The sequence below is a fragment of the Lissotriton vulgaris genome, chromosome 6, assembly GCF_964263255.1.
Source record: "Lissotriton vulgaris chromosome 6, aLisVul1.2, whole genome shotgun sequence".
Classification (NCBI taxonomy): domain Eukaryota; kingdom Metazoa; phylum Chordata; class Amphibia; order Caudata; family Salamandridae; genus Lissotriton; species Lissotriton vulgaris.
This window is the reverse complement of record NC_141694.1, coordinates 1,090,818,607-1,090,838,987: the sequence shown is the minus strand read 5'-3', so window position 1 is coordinate 1,090,838,987 and position 20,381 is coordinate 1,090,818,607. Positions and strand designations below refer to the sequence as shown.

At 48.1% G+C, this 20,381-nt stretch overlaps 1 protein-coding gene across 1 annotated transcript in view; it reads left to right on the top strand.

Annotated features, from left to right (window-relative positions):
• LOC147708456 (cystatin-like) overlaps positions 1-20,381 on the top strand; it is a 64,910-nt gene that overhangs the window by 30,995 nt on the left and 13,534 nt on the right. The window lies entirely within an intron of this gene.

Genomic DNA, 20,381 nt, shown 5'->3' with positions numbered 1-20,381 from the left:
CCAGGGCTCTGCCTTGCTGGTAATACCCTTAAACGAAGATCTGACCTGTATAGAGCGGTCATACCGCATTGCGCACTAAAGAGACGAATTATGCTTGATTAATAAGCGTTTTTAAAACTCCTCGTTTTCTATTTTCTTTGTGTTTTTAATTTGTTATTCCCCTGCTTTTAAGGGCTGCTCCCCCATACTTGCACAATAATTGGTAATACACCGCGTTTTGCGGGTCCCGGATCCTTTTGTTTCTGCCCCTCGGCAGACGAATTGTTTGGCGGCCATCTTAGGTGAGGAAGTACGCCGGTCGGGCAGTGCTCGCTCTAGCGCACAAGGAGGCTCGACCCCTCATAAGGAGGGTAAATCCAGGGCTCTGCCTTGCTGGTAATACCCTTAAACAAAGATCTGACCTGTATAGAGCGGTCATACCGCATTGCGCGATAAAGAGACGAATTATGCTTGATTAATAAGCGTTTTTAAAACTCCTTGTTTTCTATTTTCTTTGTGTTTTTAACCCCTTCAATGCTGACGACGAGCTCAGCTCGTCATCACCCACGGGTGTCGTGTGCTGATGACGAGCTGAGCTCCTCATGGTGCCACTAAAATGGCATTTTCCAGCACAGGAGGGGGAAAACCCCTAGCATCCAAGTGGTTAATTTGTTATTCCCCTGCTTTTAAGGGCTGCTCCCCCATACTTGCACAATAATTGGTAATACACCGCGTTTTGCGGGTCCCGGATCCTTTTGTTTCTGCCCCTCGGCAGACAAATTGTTTGGCGGCCATCTTAGGTGAGGAAGCACGCTGGTCGGGCAGTGCTCGCTCTAGCGCACAAGGAGGCTCGACCCCTCATAAGGAGGGTAAATCCAGGGCTCTGCCTTGCTTGTAATACCCTTAAACAAAGATCTGACCTGTATAGAGCGGTCATACCGCATTGCGCGCTAAAGAGACGAAATATGCTTGATTAATAAGCGTTTTTAAAACTCCTCGTTTTCTATTTTCTTTGTGTTTTTAATTTGTTATTCCCCTGCTTTTAAGGGCTGCTCCCCCATACTTGCACAATAATTGGTAATACACCGTGTTTTGCGGGTCCCGGATCCTTTTGTTTCTGCCCCTCGGCAGACGAATTGTTTGGCGGCCATCTTAGGTGAGGAAGCACGCCGGTCGGGCAGTGCTCGCTCTAGCGCACAAGGAGGCTCGAACCCTCATAAGGAGATCATGCTGACGCGCAGCAGGAACGCCGGATCACTGCCGGAGTCACGCAAGAGTCTAGCCCGTCTGCGCCCGTCCGCGCTGAGGATGGGCTGCAGGACGGGCCGCTCATTGACATCTCGCACTCCAGCTCAGGTTGGTTAACTCACGACCTGTCTTCCAATCGTCTGACGTATTCTGCTCATGCTTTAACTTCTATGCGATCCTGCATACCCGCCTCCTGTACCTCCTGCACTTTGCCTACTCATTATTTTACCTGTGCAGGTTGTGGCTTTTCTACCGGTAAAATGATGCTCTCTAAGACACAAATCACCAAGGCACATTACCCGGGTAAAAGGAAGGCCACTAAGAAACTTCAGACTTCCCCTCCTCTCCAATTTTGGAGTATTAATTGTAGATCGCTTCCCAAAAATAAATTCAATTTGTTTGATTTTATAAATGAAGAGTTGCCAGACGCATTGTTTCTGACTGAGACCTGGCTTCACGAAAGCTCTGGACCTGACATTGCCATAGCCGTTCCTAACAACTACGTGATGGTACGTCAGGACAGGGCCTCCGGGAAGGGTGGGGGAATCGCTATCATTTTTAAAACTATCTACCAAAGCAAGTTGGAGTCTTTTTCCCTTCCTGGAAGTGAGGCCGCTCTATTTAAACTAATGATAGGCCCTCAACTAACGCTTTCCGGTCTTTTGATATACCGCCCTCCAGGCAATGCTGGCCCTTGGATATCGTCATTGGCCGATATCATATCCCCTGTACTACTAAAAACGGCTAATTTCACCATTCTTGGTGATCTTAACATCCATCTTGAAGATGCCGAAGGTACTCTCAGTCAGTCGTTATTGTCTGACCTTGAAGTCTTCAATCTTTTACTTCGCAACTCTGGGGCTACTCATTCGGCCGGTTACTTGTTAGACCCAATTATTTCTAATCTACCTTATGACTGTTCCCAAAGGGCTCGCCCACTAGAATGGTCTGACCATTTTGCGGTACACTTTATGTTACCTCTCTCCTTAACCAATGCTAAGTCCTGTGTTGGTATGAGCAATCCTTCCTATCGGTGGGATAAGCTTAATATGGTGCCATTCAATCAACATCTTACTGAATCTATTCCGATTCTGGAAAAATCTGGACCAGAATCCAATGCTGTAGTCTCCCAGTGGTTAACGGATGCTGTAACTGCATTCCTTCCCCCTATATCCAACAACCGCAGATCTCTTCATCCTCCTGCACCTTGGTTCTCTGAAGAGTTAAAATTACAACGAGCCAAGTGCAAGGCCTTGGAAAGAAAATGGAGGCTCTCCTATTCAACCCCTAGTAAGGCAGCTTATAAAGAAGCACTAAAGAGCTATCATGTTAACTGTAAATTGCCCAAGGCCACCTTCACGGCATCTACGATTACTCAGGCACAGAACTGTCCGCGGGCTCTTTTTGCAGTGGTGAAGAGGCTAACGGGAGCAGATACGGTACCTTCTCCTCCAGCTCTAGATAAACCACAGTGTGATGCTATTGCAGATTTCTTTATTTCTAAGGTGGAGCGTATTCATGAATCCTTGACTACCCCCCCGCCATCTGCCGATCCCTTACCAGCGGCTACCTCTAGCAGTCCTCTTCCCCTCTCCTCAACTCTCATCATCGACTGACTTTTGTTTGATGACGTCACCTTTTTATCGTGCCTGAACAGTATTAGATCTGGCTCCCCTCGGGACCCGGTGCCTATAAAAATTATAAAACTGTTGGACCTCGAGCCACTGAGAGTCCTAATGAGACTTCTGAATACATCTCTTACAGAGTCTACTGTGGCACAGGAGTGGAAACACGCCATGGTCGTTCCCTTGTTGAAAAAGACTGGCGCGGACATCACTAACTTAGCCAATTTTAGGCCCATATCCCTGCTGCCTGCATGTTCTAAAATTTTGGAACGACATGTGAACACCCAGCTTAACTCGTTTGTCGAGAAAGTGGGATATCTTCATCCGTCCCAATCCGGGTTTCGTGCTCATTATTCTACTGAATCCGCACTCTTCGGGGTAACGGAGAGGCTTCGGCACGGTATCGATCGCGGGGAGACCTTTGCACTCATCCTTTTGGATTTGAGTGCAGCGTTCGATACCGTGTCTCATTCCATTCTTCTTGACTCTCTCCGCTCCCTTGGTGTTGCTGGATCTGCTCTGGCCTGGATTGCCTCCTTTTTAGGTGGGCGCACCTTTCAGGTGTTTTCGACAGAATCTGAATCTGCTGTCTATTCATCGGCACACGGCGTCCCCCAGGGGTCGATTCTCAGCCCATTGCTGTTTAACATCTATATCAGACCCCTTGCTACCATCGTGGAGGACGCCGGTTTGACAATCTGTTCGTATGCCGACGACACGCAGATTGTGTTCTCTCTCTCCAGCAGTGAGGGCCATGAGGTCTCTGCCTGGAAATCTGGCCTGTCACGCGTTGCTGCTTGGATGCACGACCATCTGCTCAAGCTCAACGGTGACAAGACCGAGGTTGTTATCTTGGGCAAGAAAAAAGATCTGTGGGGCCCTCGGCATTGGCCCTGTGATATGGGTCCTCTGCCGAATCCAGCCCCCGTAGCCGGCAACCTCGGTTTCCTCATCGACGATAGGCTCTCTATGAGACAGCAAGTAACAAAGGTCGCTGCAATCTGTTTCTCCACCTTAAGATGGTTGCAGAAGATCCTATGGATGCTACCTTGCTCCACTCGGAGAACTGTAGTCCAGGCTCTTGTGATCTCCCGCATTGACTATGGGAATTTGCTTTATCTTGGGGCCGATAAGGCCACAATAAATAAGCTTCAGGTGGTGCAAAACTCGTCAGCTCGTTTACTGTGTAATGTACCCCGGAGATCTTCTGCAGCTCAGGCTCTGCGTGACCTTCATTGGCTTAAGGTCCCGAACCGCGTAAAATGTAAAACCTTTTGCCTTCTTTTTAAAATCCGGCAGGGTTCTGCTCCCAAATACCTGCAGAACTTGGTTCAAGTCTATAAGCCTGGTCGTACCCTAAGATCTTCCACTAGTGGCAATTTTCTGGTCCACAGAATTAAATTGGCCAAAATGGGTGGCCGTTCGTTTTCTTATCTTGGCCCAAAGATGTGGAATGCCCTTCCGTCGGCTCTGAAAGCCGAGACTGATCTCCTTCCTTTTCGAAAAAAACTGAAGACTCTTCTGTTTAACTGATCCCTCTGCACTGTTTGTTCTGGTTTGGGCCTTTTGCTGGTTTTCTTTCTTCTATCTATCCCTGGCGCCGGGAAACCCATTGAGGGTAGCTGTGCGCAATATAAGTTTAAATAAATAAATAAATAAATAATTAATTTTAGAAATATTAAAAGTAAATAATTTTTTTTTTATAATTATTAAATTTGTATTTATGTTATTATTTTATTTTTATAGTTGAATTTGTAATGTATACAATTTTTAATTATTTACATGTTATTACAATAGTTATTAAAACTGATTATTAAGTAAGTATATATATTATCTATTATATTTATTTGTTTAATATTTTTTTATTAAATTATCTATATTACTTATTAATTTTAAATAATATAAAATATGTTTAACTATATTTATTATATTTTTGAGTATTTTTAAATTATTTTTACATATTGTTCTTACCCACACCGCTGGACACACACAGGACCCCATCTTCTCCGCAACTCCACACGTCTCCTTCAACCACACCACCGAACACCACTGGACAGACCACAGATGCCTCCACTTCATCTACAGTAAACCCACCACACCACCCCGCACACAGCACATGCCACGCTGCTGCTGGTGCAAGGCCACTGTGGACTAACTGACTGCCACCCTCGCTCTGGGACCACCCGCCGACCACATTTACTCCGACACCGCTGCCACCAACCTCAAACAGTGGATCAACGACTGTGCCAACTCCCTCGCCACACTCAAGACCTCCGCCACCTATCACAACAACAAGATAGCTGCATGGTTCACCGAAGACCTCAGGACGACCAAGTGCACCTGTCGGAAGCTGTAGGGGAACTGGCTCCGCAACCAAACACCAGACAGCTACACCGCACACAAGAGCGCCACCCACAGACACCACCAACTCATCAGGACCGCCAACAGGACAGCCTAGACAGCAACACACACAATAGCAAACAGCACATCATCGTGATTGAACTCACAACTCCCACCTACAACACCAATGACATACCCCCATCACAAGACCTGGGTAACTCACTGTCCACCTTCTTACACCGTAAGATCATCGACATCCACAACAGCTTCCACTCCGCTACCCCCACACCCACAAACGAGTCCACCTCCCTTAGACCAACACCCACACAAATAACCTGACCACCTGGTACAACGTCAGCGACGAAGACACCATCAGGACCATGGAATCCATCCGCTCCGTATCCCCATCTGACACATGGATTCTCCACATTTTCAAGAAATCCAGCTAAGCCAGCGCACCCATTCTCCAATAAACAATCAACATCACCTTCGAGACATCTACCTTCACTGGGAGCTGGGAGAATGCTGAGATCAATGGCTTAGTGAATAAACAGAAGGCGGACCCCAAATACCTCAAGAACTTCAGGGCCATCTCCCTGCTCCCCTTCACAGAAAAGGTCACGTAGAAGATCGTCAACAGTCTGCTGCCCCGCTACCTCGGAGACAACAACATCATGGGACCATCCCAGTCTGGATTCCGCAGCAACCACAGCACGGACACCGCCCTCATCACCGCCAACGACGACATCAGCATCCTCATGGACAGAGGAGAAACAGCCGCCCTCATCCTTCTGGACCTATCACCAGCCTTCCACACGGTCTGCCAAGACACCCTAACAGCACGCATCCATGATGCCGGATTCCAAGAGATTGGCCTGGCCTGGGCCACATCCTTCCTCTCCGGCAGAGCCCAGAGCGTCTGCCTCCCACACTTCCGTTCCAAGACCACTGAGACCATCCGCAGCGTCCCACAGGGATCATCCCTCAGCCCGACATTGATCAATATCCACATGGCACCACTCACCCATGTTGCACAACAACATAGCTTCAACATCAATTCCTACACCAATTACACCCAGCTGATCATATCCCTCACCGAAGAACCACACACTGCCAAAGGAAACCTCCACAGAGGAATGAAGGCCGTTGCCAAATGGATGAAGGACAGCAGGCTGAAGCACAATTCTGACTAAACGGAGGTCCTCATCCCCGGCCCCACCACCTCAGCCTGTGACGACTCCTGGTGGCCAACATCGCTAGGAACAGCCCCAGAACCCACCAACCACACACGCAACCTGTGGGTCATCCTCAAATCCTCCCTCTCCATGACCAAGCAGGACAACGCCATCTCAGCTTCCTGCTTCAACACCCTCTGAATGCCCAGCAGGATCTTCAAATGGATCACCTCCAACACGTGAAAAACAGTCATCTGGGTCCTCTCCACCAGCTCACTGGATTACGGGAACGCCGCCTATGCAGCTACAACAACCAAACTCCTGAGACGGCTGCAACGCATCCAGAACGCATCGCCACGTATGATTGTCGATATCCCCAACACGGCCACATCACACCACACCGGAGAGGCCTGCACTGGCTCCCTGTCAACAACAGGATCACCTTCAAACTCCTCATCCACGCACACAAAGCTCCTAACCACGCCAGACCAGCATACCACAACGACCGACTCAGCTTCTACACACCCACCCGCAGCCTCCGCTCTACAAACCTCGCACTTGCCACAGTCCCTCACATCCGTAAAACCACCGCCAGTGACAGATCCGTCTCCTACCTCGCCTCAAAGACCTGGAACACCCTCCCTACAAGGCTACGACAGAACTAGGACCTGCTGGCCTTCAGAAGACTTCTCAAGACGTGGATATTCGATCTGTAGCAGCCCCCACCCAGTGCATTGAGACCCTCATGGGTAGGTAGGGTGCTCAACAAATTAATTGATTGATTGATTGATAGATGGCTTAGCCAAATTTTGTGTGTAGGATTGGAGAGCTGTAGATGATAGTTACAATGAGGGTGGTCAGGCTGTTGGTGTGATACCGGATGTGCAGATGTTTGACAATGCGAAGTGTGTCCTTGGTGTTGTATGTGACTCTGATGGTGTACCTCGTTATGTTAGACCAATCATAATCCTGGTTTTGGTGTGTGGTCCCTGTGGGTTTTGGACTATCCGTCTGTGATGGCTATGTAGAAGTTGTGTGCTGAGGTTGCGTACCACCACGTTACAGTAATGAAGGCGATGGGTGGTGCTGTTGTGTTGATGAGGTAACACAATACAATGTGGTGCTGCTGGAAGTTGTGTGTGTGCTGTACGAGACACATGATCTGGTTGTACGTAGACACACTGTTATGTGGGGCTGCATCGTATTGCCAGTATGAGTTGCACAAACAGGCTGAGAAGCTGTCATGGGTGTGTTTGTGGTAGGGTGATACTAGGTGGATGATTGTCTGGTGTTCACTGTGTGGTGGGTGGCTGGAGCATGAGTCTGTTGTGTCACATGAGTCATGAAATGAGCTGAGTGTCTTGCAGTGTGAATGTGTGAGACTTAAACAAGGACCCCCTGGGTAGTAAGGTACGCAGACTCCTAGGGCAGGGTAAGAACCAATATGAGAAAAACAACCTAGGCCGTCAGCAAGAGTTAGTGAACAATTAGTCCAAACTATACAGAGAGAAGAACAATGAAATATAAATATATATTAAAAATATATGTTTAATTAGCATAGATAAAAATCATATAGTAACTACAACACGTTGCAACTATATGATACAATAAAAGAAACATAACACATTATATTCACAATAAATGCACAGCATATATAAATCATAAACAATACAGGTAAAACAATTCATACACAGATGTCATAATAAAAATTACAAAAAACTCGCAGCGTGACGAACCTGCCTTTGTCATGGAGGTTGTGCAACAGTGGCACAGACAAGCTGCAGCATGCTTTAAGAATAGATGGATGGAGGAGTATCTTGCAGGCGTGTGTGGTGCAGGATCTGGCCACTCGGTGCTGTGTTGTGGCTGGGGATGCAGCAGCAGGAATGAGTGAACACATGACGGCAGAAGGGGTGAGACAACATGCTAAACAAGCACACAAACCCAAGGATTCTTGCAAGGCACAAAGTGACATGTGTATGTGAAGGCAGGAGTGTCTGGTTACCCATGGGTCACCGCGAGCAAAATTGGGTGTAAAATCACCAAAGATCATGGGCACAGGATAAGACACCATAAGGCCAAGCGGGGCACAGGACACATGGCGTCAGCAGGTGTAGCCTGCACGTCGTGTATAGCAATCTAAACAACACATACACAACCATGTACATCACACACAATATGGTACATTTGCCATTACCAACAGCATGCATGTTGTCACTGTACAAGTAACCACATATGAACAATCATCGTAAAAAATGCCATATTGAACGCATGCAGACTGGCAAGAGATGTGCGTTGACAGCAATGAGGCACAATGTACTGTGGGAAACACACTTCCTACACAATAGGATAAAGTTGTTTGTGAGGCCCTGCTGCATTAGCCAATGTACATGCCCAGTGGCATTGCTCCAAAGACAATAACAGTCATGCAATGATGTTACCTGTAATGCTGGTGAAAGATTCTCCACACGACTGCCAGGGACTGTCCGTACCTTTGATCATCAGAGTGGTGCGATGCTGAAAGGGTTCCATCTCCAAATAGCCCATTAGTCTGAGTACAAATGACAGACAAAAAAGAGAGATCAGGCGAGGGAAGGGGAGGATAGGAAATACAGGGAGGGAGATCTGAAACAAAGGAAAAACAAGCATAAGGATTCCATACTTTAGTCACAGAATCACAGAATACCTCCGGACCTACATTGTACAAGTCACACCTGTGGAGTGTAACCACCACCACTGTACCCTATGTGTGATCACAGATTTTGCAATGAGACAAGATCAGATGCTTGAACACGGATACATAAATGGTAGCGCAGTTTGTCACCTAAATGAAGCATGTGTAACGCTCACAAGGCTGCTACTATGTAATTAGATCCATGCAGCCATCAACTAAGTCACAGTGTATGATTGAGGGTCCTAATCTCTGAAAATGTTATGTATAGCAGTGCTACTGACACAAAGCCAACAATCCGTAGTTAGCCCTGTGAATCCGTAAGGGCCATGAAGGGAAAGTAGACATCATCCACTAGAGCCGTAAGCAGCTCCTCCAATGAGGAAGGGAATGACCTAAACACAAGGAAGCCCAGCAGGAGCCAGTCATTGGCTCTTGCAACTGTGCCTCACTATGCTAAACATGACAAGCAGGTGGAACCAAACTCAACAGCGAGTAATGATGAACAAAGCCACAAAAAAACCTTACCGTGACCTTGAGATGCTGCACGGCACAAGATAATCCTGTGAATAGCCTCACTCGACTGGTGGCACGGAGATTTAACATTTGCTACAGCACAACCTTGTGATGTCATCAGCGCAACATACCTGGCATCATGGGAATGGAAAGTTAACATCAACTCACAGAGAAGGCTAGCGAAGCAGTGTTCTCCACCGGCACGGAGGTATCGACATGACAGTGACATGACATACTGGCACAAGGGGCAATGCATCCATGCAAACAGACTCACAGGACAGTTGACTGAACATGTGGGACATACACTGGCCCACACCTACACAACTTAGTGTTTGGGAAATCAAACTGTACTGGCCCACAAGGTTGAGGGGATGATCCAGACACATCCTGCTGCACACAGTGAGGCTGCAATTCCCCACAGAGGCCGTGGTTGTGATGTCTCACACAATGTCATACCGTGACATGTATAATACACTAAGAATGTAGTACACTTGCACATTCCAATTTCACACATTGCACGTATGTGTGTGGCATTACATCAGCACTTGTGTGACACTGCACAACAAACATCAAAGTGACATTGCATACAGTCAGCTGGACACACAGTATTCTACACAGGCCACTCTATGGTACAAGCTTGCACACTATTTTCCTAGGGCTTACCATTATGAGAAGAAGTTGCGTATGAGCTGACTCCGGATATCATGCTCCTCCTCATCGCTTGCATCCTGGCCAAGGCCTTCATCCTCAACGGGTGGATGTTCCAGCTCATCAGGATCCAGGATGAGTGGCACAGTCTTCTCAACTGCCATGTTGTGCAGCATGTAGCACACAATGAAGATGTTACACACCTTGAGCAAGGCGTTTGGGAGGGATCTGCCAGTCTTGTCGAGGCACCTGAACCGGCTCTTCAGGAGTCAAACGTTCGCTCTATCACTCCCCTGGTCTGCCAGTGTGCATTGCTGTACCGCTGGTCTGCAGCTGTTCTGGGGTTGCAGAGCGGAGTCATGAGCCACGGCATGTTGGGATATCCTGCGTCTCCTACAAATTGACATCATGGCAATGAGTGTGTAATGTGATGCCGTCAGAGAAATAAATAAAATTGAGACATAAATGAGAAACCGAGTTTACCCACCAACAAGACATGCCCGATGGTTGCGCAGCTGCAGAATCATCTGTGGTACCCTGCTACGCCTCATGATGAATGCATTGTGGCACGATCCTGGAAAACGTGCACAAACATGTGAAATCAGCATGTTAGCAAGACACACCACCAGGGCATTTATAGAGTGATAATGTTTCATGTTGCGGTAGGCCTGCTCCTGAGCTTGTGGTGGCACATTTGTTCCATCAATGGACCCAATTACATGTGGCATGTGTCCCAGGGCATAGAAATCACCCTTGACATCTGTCCACTTGTCTGGAGTAGGGAATTTTATGAATTCATCAATGTGCCTCAACATAGCAGCTAAGACATCACGTAGGACACTGCTGAACATGGTCTGTGACATCCCCCCCACATCAGCTATGGTAAATTGGAACATACCTGTGGCAAAGAAATATAGGGCTGCCATTACCTTTACCTTGGGTGTCAGCGCAGTTGGATACCTGTGTCGTGGTTGGAGATGTGGTTCCAGCCTGTCCGTCAAGTCCTGAATCAACTGTTGAGTGAATGTGTAACGGCGGATGCAATCACGTTCCCTCATGGCATCCAAGTCTGGCAATGGCCTTGGCAGAGGGAGTGCCCTGCACAACATATTTGGGGAAAAAGGTGTACAACTGTCAGCCAACGACAATTACAATGTACATAGCCCAAGCAACACTGCTTCAACACATCAAATCACTATTGAGTCTGGCGTGGGCTATACATCAAGGACACATATGCCAGCTAGCTGGCACTCCTCCATAAGAACTGATACACCTGTTGTCTGTGAAATTGACATGACATGCACACAAATGATCTGCTGGGCTGGTATGAGTAGGCAGAACAATGTATCACGTCAGTGACACACGTCACGTGACCTGCATGAGAAGGTTGTCAACACATCCAGACAGCTGACTGCAAGGCACACACCCACGTCACATGTGCTATCTATTGCACATATCTGTAATATTGTGAATGAAGTGTGCATTTGACAAAACTACACCACAGCCATTCTCAGAATGCAGACCTGTATGTTTGGGGACAAATGATTTATGATGCCATCACACACGAGCAGTTGAAATGCCCCTGTGGCATGGTGTGCGTACATGTGAAACCCTTGCAATCACGGCACAGACCCCTCATAGATGCACCTACAGCAGATTAAGTTTACGGTATACAAACAGCATGCCTAATCTTTCACATGGCACACACATGACATTGTCACACAGGGTCATGCTGGGCGTCAATTTGACAAGTGAGACAGTGCCCCGATCCCTGGCATCATGTGACAGATGCCCGTACTGAAAAGTGTGCCATCCCAGTGTTGATGTGCATCACAACATGTTTATGATGTTACTTATGTTACAAGTGTAAAGGTTATGTGAACCTCATAGTGCCCCATCACAAATGACATGTCTCAACAGCTCATCACACATCAACTGTGCCACATGATCACATGTCCTGTGCTATATCACTGTCTGCCACACCTAGAGCCTGCTGATGTAAGGATGCCATGCCAATATATACATCCACATCCTCATTATGACCCTACACCTACATCCCTGCCATGTGTTTTCCTGGTATCACTATTGTAATGGTGCCATGCGTGAGCTTGTAAAACGCACCGTACACATGCATTCACTAGAGCGTGTCAAACGCCCAGTACCCCTATAGTACGTGCGTGTGTACGGGTCGTTTCACTATTACATTCGAGCCATACATGAGCGGACCGTACCCCAATTGTACGTGCGTGTGTACGGGTTGTTTCACTATTACATTCGAGCCATACGTGAGCGGACTGTACCCCAATAGTACATGCATGTGTACAGGTTGTTTCACTATGACATTTGAGCCATACGTGAGCGGACCGTACCCCAATTGTACGTGCGTGTGTGCGGGTCGTTTTACTATTACATTCGAGCCATACGCGAGCGGACCATACACCAATAGTACGTGCGTGTGTATGGGTGGTTTCACTATTACATTCGAGCCATACGCGAGCGGACCATATCCCAATAGTACGTGCATGTGTACGAGTCATTTCACTATTACATTCGAGCCATACGCGAGCGGACCATACCCCAATTGTACGTGCATGTGTACGGGTCGCTTCACTATTACATTCGAGCCATACGCGATTGGACCGTACCCCAATAGTACGTGCGTGTGTATGGGTCGTTTCACTATTACATTTGAGCCATACGCGAGCGGACCGTACCCCGCCTTTGCGTGTGTGTGTGCGGGACGTTTCACTATTGAAAAAGTTGCATTTGCGATGGAAAACGCACCGTACTTGTGTGGGGATCCCAGAAAATACATAGGGAACATCTAGGGGACGAGTAGAATGACCAGAATGCAGGCTAGTTGTCAAGGAAGCAGAGATTTGAGTGTGTTCTACAGGTGTTCTGAAAAATTCAGTTGGCCAAAACTATACAATGTTGCAAAATTTGTTGTGGAGCTCAAGCTCAATTTTTAAACCATGCAAATGTGTGTCATGGCCTTATGTGTAATGGGATTGGATGAAACATAGGATGCAAAGTAATCTGGCCTATCACACTGTACTCCTTGGACTGACAGCCCCTCAGAAGCACTGATTTAAGGCTGCATGTGGCTGTGAGAGGGCACTTGCCTGCACAACATTGGAGTGGACAACACTGCTGCTGTCTCTGCATTCCTTGGACTCTGATTTTGCTGACCATGGAGAGGGCACCTGCATTCAGTGAGGAGGAGAACCAGGCCCTGCTGGATGCCCTCCTACCAAGCTTCAGCAAGCTGTATGGGAAACCAGGGGATCAGGTGAGTGATGAATGTGAGAGTGTCACTACAGCCATTGTGTATTTATGAAACAGAGATGCAATGCTGTTTGGAGTGAGTGCTGGGTGTGTACATTGTGGTATCTCCCATGCAGTGAATGATGTAGTTAAATAGTGTTTACTGCTTACCTGCATTGTGCTAACTGTGACATTCAATGCAATGTGAATCACACTTTCTGCGGTGCCACACCTTGCATGTTTTTTAGCCATGATTTACTGAGGTGTAACAGTGTTCCCCCCAGAGTGACAGATGAATGTACTCACAGTTGTTAATTGTTTTTCGTGACCTGTGTGGATGTTGGACAAATGCATGCTTTGAAGTCATGGACATTGAAGAGTGTGAATGTTCTTTGTCACCTGGCTATTTGTGTATGCGATGTTTGGCAACACTGATTAATGGCGTACGCCACAGCTGTACCCATCTGATGTGACAAGTATGCAGTGCCATGTGCATGACTTGGACAGTTAGCAGGACGCCTGTGTCACATCTTTGTAAAGTGTGACATGTGCAAAGTGAGGTTGTATACACTGTTGACAATGACAAGCAAATGATCTGTGCCAGGGTGTGCATGTGTGGTCTGCTCTGGGTTCTTAGGTGTAGTGTGATATGTAACAGCATGTCACGTGCTGTCCACCACCCTGAAGTTGCATATCTTGTTCAGTGTGTGTCATGCTCAGTGAGTGATTTGCACCCCTTATGGCATCTGTTGCCTTTCAAAGGCATGTAGTGCATTGGTGTTTGCTTACAGGCCACATTCACATGGACAATGATGCAAATCCTGTCAGCATCCTATGCCCTGTTGTCATCGTCAATGTGGTGCAAGTGTGTGTCTTTGGGACATGGAGCAGGTGTACTGATGTTGTTTCACTTTTTCTTCCTCACAGGTAACTGCCTATGAGAAGCGGGAGATCTGGCTGGACATAGCCAGGGCTGTCAGGTCTGTAGGGGGCCCTCGCCGAAGGATCCGGAACATCAGAAAGAGGTGGCAGGACATCCGGTGCTGGACCTGCCGTATCGCCCCGGTCCAGCTGAAGCTTGAAGCTCCACGCCGGCATGGCGGCACCCGTCACCTCACCCCCAACATGCTCCGGGTCCTGGAAGTGATTTTTCTAGACCTCCATAGCCAGTTGCAGGAGGGACAGCAGCAAGGAGGGGGTAGGTACATGTCTATTTGTTGTCATGTGTGTCACCTGCTACCTGCAGTGCTCAGAAGCCTGGTAACACTCCCACAGTTGGGGTGGTCTGGTCGGACAGGCAATGTTTGCATTGTCATTTCAATGCCCCATATTCAGCTGATGCTCTTTTACATCCCTTCCCATCCTCCACATGTGTCCCTTGCTTTTGGTATTTTATTTTTGCGCATGTACTCCTAGGGTGCAATGTATTAGTATGCATATTGCTTAGCACATCATCAAGTTGGAGGGAGGTCTGTGACACGTGATGGTACCTTACCTGTTCCACGACCTGTGCACTGTGTTTGCCCTTCATGATTTTTTGGCACTGATCATGAGTCTCAACATTGAGTTTAGCACGGGTCAGCCTCAGTGGCCTTTGTCCCTGGTATACTTTGTATTTCTCATGTGTTAGCTACATGTGCACACTGTCCATGTATACAATGTTTGGCTTGTGCATACTCACACTGGGCAGTGCGTGTATGCATATTCACAAGAATATGTTGCTGGTTGTTTGTGACTAATATGGATGGGCAGCCACACGAGGTGACCTTGGGTTAATTTAAATCGCTGCACAGTTATTGATACCCTGATACTGAGTTTTCACTACTTGAGCTGTATCACTCACATTGACGGGGTGATGGGGGTGCTGTGCAGGGGAGGTGTGATGGGCCTGCCTGTTTAGCCTTGTCAGTGGTGAGCTGTGTATGTAATTTCTGATGCGAACTCATCACTATGCACTTACCCTGTGATGATGGACAATGCTGTAATTGTTGGATTTGGAGGCTATGTTGTTGACTCACAGAGATGATTGTTCCACATAGATTTGTGCAACATGTATGTATTGGTGGTGCAATGCAGTTTTGTCTTGGTGTGCACACTACTGTATTCACATTTCCCATGTGGTTGAGGGTGTGTTAACAATGCAGCGATGTTTTTAATATTCACAATCCAGGCACATTAGCTTAGGCATTTTCAGGATTTTGGACATTTGGGCCACTTCACTTGACAGCCAGTGTGTGTTATATGCTTGCAACTGTATGATCTGATGATAGATGCCCCTGTGAGGAGTTTAACAATAGTGTGTGGTGATGGAGGGAGCCTCTGTACCAATCATATACTCAAACCCAGTCAACAGGTCAGGGTTTTATCAATCACCTTTCTGTTGCACACTCTGCCCCCTAAGTTCAAACATGGTCATGTTCAAATCCGTCTGTCCATGTGCCTCATGGGAACAGTCCAGCCAAAAATGTCAAGCCATGCCTTCCCTGGACTGGAAACAGGGTTCCTGGGACCACTTTCTGGCATTACAGCCGTCTTCAGCCATGCTTGTTTGTATACACATCTGTGCTTCACGCAAGCCTGGCTGTAGACGGCTGTGATGCCAGTGATAGAAAGCTTGTTTCAGGTCCAGGGATGGCCTTACATGGCAGTTCGGGCAGGACTGTTCCCATGTGGCACAGGGTCAGACAGATTGGAACATGACCATGTCTGGACTGGGGTGGCAGAGTGGGCAAAAGAACGGTGATGGATCAACACCTGACCTGTTGATATACAGTGGCTCATCATTGTGACTCTCATTCAAGTTGTGGCCTGGTCTGTTACTTGTATCTTTGTATACAAGGAGTGTTGTGTCTATTACAATTGCGCAGTACTAGACTTTAATGTGTGCTGAGTTATGTGGCATGTGACTCATGATGCATGCTGTCGTGACCCGACAGATAGGGCGACAGGACAGGAGGACGCTAGGACCTTGTGGGTCATGAGGGAGGTGACCAGGTCACCGGACACCACATACGGTTAGGGACAGGAAGGGCAGACTGACCAGGACGGGCATGAGGATGGACGTACATGTGACCAGCAGCCAAGAAAGAGAAATAAAAGAAACCCTGAGCAACCTACCTGTGTCCAGAGTCTGGTGTTTGTCCGGCGCCCACTAGCACGACACGACATCTGGCGATGAAGGGACGTTCCCATCGTGTGCATGGTCTTCGACGTCGGACGACAAAGATCGGCGATTTTAGACCAGGAGTCTACCCTGGATCGCGGTTGCCACAGAGGATTGCTGAGGAGAAATACAGCGACGCGGGAGCCCACCCCGATCGCTGGAAGCAAAGTGCAGACGCTGTGCAAGTAGCGAGAGTCTCGGCGGTCATCTTAGAATCAGGTGCGTGAGCCAATAGGAGCAGAGAAACAGCGCGGCGGCCATTTTGAGGACAGGCAGAATCACGATTGGCCACGAAACAACGCGAGAATACCGGCGGCCATTTTGGGGAAAAGGACAAGAAAAAGAAAGACCATAGAAACCAACAGGGCGGCCATTTTAAGGTCAGGCAAGAAGGAAAAGAAGCCAAAAACAGAAGAAAAAGACAAGAATAAAGACAAAAAAGGACCAAGGAAGCCCAGAAGAGGCCAAATGAAGTAAAATAAAAGAAGAAAAACAAGAAATAAAAGGGACAAAAATCACAAAAAGAACAAAGAGGAAAAAAAAAGGCAAACAGAAAGAAAAGAAGCAAAAGAGACAGTAAAAAAAAAAAGAGAAGAAGAAAGAGGGAAGAGCACATAAAGGCAAGAAGGCAAGAATGGCAGACCCAAAGCCCAGAGCACAATACAGGAGGCCTCTGCTGTTCAACTTATCGGAGCCACAAACAGGAATAAGGTGGGAGAAGTGGATGAGACGGTTCGAAAGATATATGGAAGCAACAGATGTAACAGAAGGAAAGAGACTAGGGTTGCTGCTGAACTTAGCAGGGGATGACATCGAAGAACTTCTAGTGACACTGCCAACCGAAGAAACAAAGACATATGAGAAACTAAAGATATGCCTAACGGCCAAATTTGACCCACAACGGAACATTGACTTCGAACGATATACATTCACTATTGCGGTCAACAAGTGGACGAGACGCTGGATGACTTTGCGACAAGGCTGAGAAAATTGGTGACACATTGTGAGTTCGACAAATTCGACAACGAACAAGCAATAAGGCTACGGATCATTGAAGGCTGTCGTGACACAGGATTCAGGGCAAGGATCCTAAAAGAACTGACCTCATTGGAGAGCATCCTGTCACTGGCAAGAGCAGAGGCGAGAGCAACGCCAAGGCCAAGGAAATTGAAAGAGGGAAAAACGTTGAAATCGAAAACGCACACTACGTGACGAACAAATATCGCACAGGCCGGCAGAGGAACGACTGGAGGGAACAAACAGAGAGGAGACAACCTGAAGGAACGTGCTACAGGTGCGGAATTGAATTTCCACACAGAGGCCCGTGCCCAGCGTTTGGCCAGACGTGCAAAAGATGTAATGGAAGAAATCACTACGCCAGTATGTGCCAAGGCGTACAATTCAGAGATGGCAGAGGAAGAACAGGAAGACAACAAGAGTCGACAACAAGACACGTCAGGTATGTCGACAGAGAAAGGAGAAGTACATCAAGAGGGTCAGGTGAAGAAGAGGAAGAAGAGAAAGTGGAAAGACTATACCACATGTCGGAGGTTGACACAGGACTGAGAGAAAAAAATGAAAAAGGAGAAACAACACACCGTACAGGCAGAAGCACCCAGGAAAAGACGGATTTGGCAAAGATAGGAGTAGGAGCACATGAAGCGGAATTTATACTGGACAGTGGTGCAACATGCAATGTCATGTGTGCATCAGAGTACGAGAAGATGGAAGCAAAGCCGACACTGAGAGTGTCCAAGGTGAAGATCTTCACCTGGGGGTCAAAGAAAGAGGTAACAAACTTGGGAAAGTTCACAGAGGAACTGAGGTATAAAGACAAAAAGAACAAAGAGGACATCCATGTGCTGAAAGGCGACGTCCCAGGACCATGCCTGCTGAACAACAGCACCGCCCAAACAATGGGTCTCATAACTATGACATATGACAAGAAACAAAATGAAAGACGCACTGAGAGCAAGCAAAGAGAAGAAGCAGGGACCAGAGAAAGAGGAAGAGCACGAAAAAGAATCACTGAAGGAACAAGCAAAACAAAAACGGCCGTAGAAAGAGAGGAGCCAACAGAGATAGTGCCAGCTGGCCCAGGACATTGGGCACACGGCAAGGAGCTAGAAGTGGACGAAGAGAGGCTGGCAAGAGGAGAGCAGAAAGAGGACAACCGACAAACAGAAGAAAAAGCCGATGGCAGAGAACAGCGACCGAAATGGAATGCAAGGGGACAAAGAGACTAAGCGATAAAACATAGGAGTCAGAAAGTGGAGAGACGGGTCGATCAGACACCTGGACTCTCTCTCTCCCTCTCTCTCTCTCTCTCTCTCTCTCTCTCTCTCTCTCTCTCTCTCTCTCACTCTCTCTCTCTCTCTCTCTCTCTCACCACAACAATGAGTAAATGCTGTAAAGGGTGATGGGGTGAAATTGATCAATAGAACTGTACCATGAACATTTTTTGCAACAAAGGGGGAGATGTCGTGACCCGACAGATAGGGCGACAGGACAGGAGGACGCTAGGGCCCTGTGGGTCATGAGGGAGGTGACCAGGTCACCGGACACCACATCCGGTTAGGGACAGGAAGGGCAGACTGACCAGGACGGGCATGAGGACGGACGTACATGTGACCAGCAGCCAAGAAAGAGAAATAAAAGAAACCCTGAACAACCTACCTGTGCCCAGAGTCTGGTGTTTGTCCGGCGCCCACTAGCACGACACAACACATGCCATGATTAGAAATGTCCCCAAATGATTTGTTGCTCATATTTCTGATGTGTACAGGTGACTGATATATATTTTTACTTTCTCTTTGCCAACAGCAACATCACCCGAAAGTGTAGGAGACACAAGCACAGACCAGGCAGAGGGACCCAGCCACAGTGCCACCAGCTTTGAGGTGTTGGAGGGAGGCAGTGGCACAGAGGGTGAGGGGAGTCAGGCGGCTGGACCTCATGAGCAAGAAACATCATATCATGCGGACGGCTCGGCTTCGGACTCCCAGGAGGAGGGGAAATACGCAGCAACAGCATCTGCACCCACTATGTCTGTCCCCTCCTCCTCTAGACCCATCTTCACCCTCCCATTATCTAGGGCCCCTTCAGTCCGAGCTGCCCCCGTGTCTCCTTCGTCCCCTGCACTGCAGCCCCTGCCCCTGTCTCCCCTGCTGCCCTCAGCGCTGAGTCGGTGGACCTACTCCGACAGATTCAAGTTGGTCAGACGTCAATGCTGACTGTCCTCCATGGCCAAACAAAAATCATGACACAGTTGTTGTCATTCATGGAGGGCATGTCATCTGACATGTCTGATCAATGTTGGAGTTTGTCGTCCATAGACTCTACACTGAAGGCAGCACTTGCCATCCTGCAGCGTCAACCCCCCCCCCCACTCCTTCGGACCCATCCACATCCCCCTCTCCCATACCTGTCCACCATACACGCAGACGCACCAGATCACACACCCCAACAGAGACACCCAGCACACCCACACGTAAGTCAAAGCGCAGACCTCCAGGCACCCAATCTCAGGGGGATGTACGCACACCCACAGGGACAGGGGACAGACATCACACACCCACCCACAGACACACTACACCTTACTCACAGCCCTCTACCTCCACTCCCATTGTGTCCTCGGGTTCAGGTGGTAGCCTGTCAGAACTGGCAGCAGTGTGCAGCGCTGAATATGTTTCATCCTTTTGCGCTGCACCTGCCACTGTGGAGGAATCCTCCCCACCTGCACCCACTAC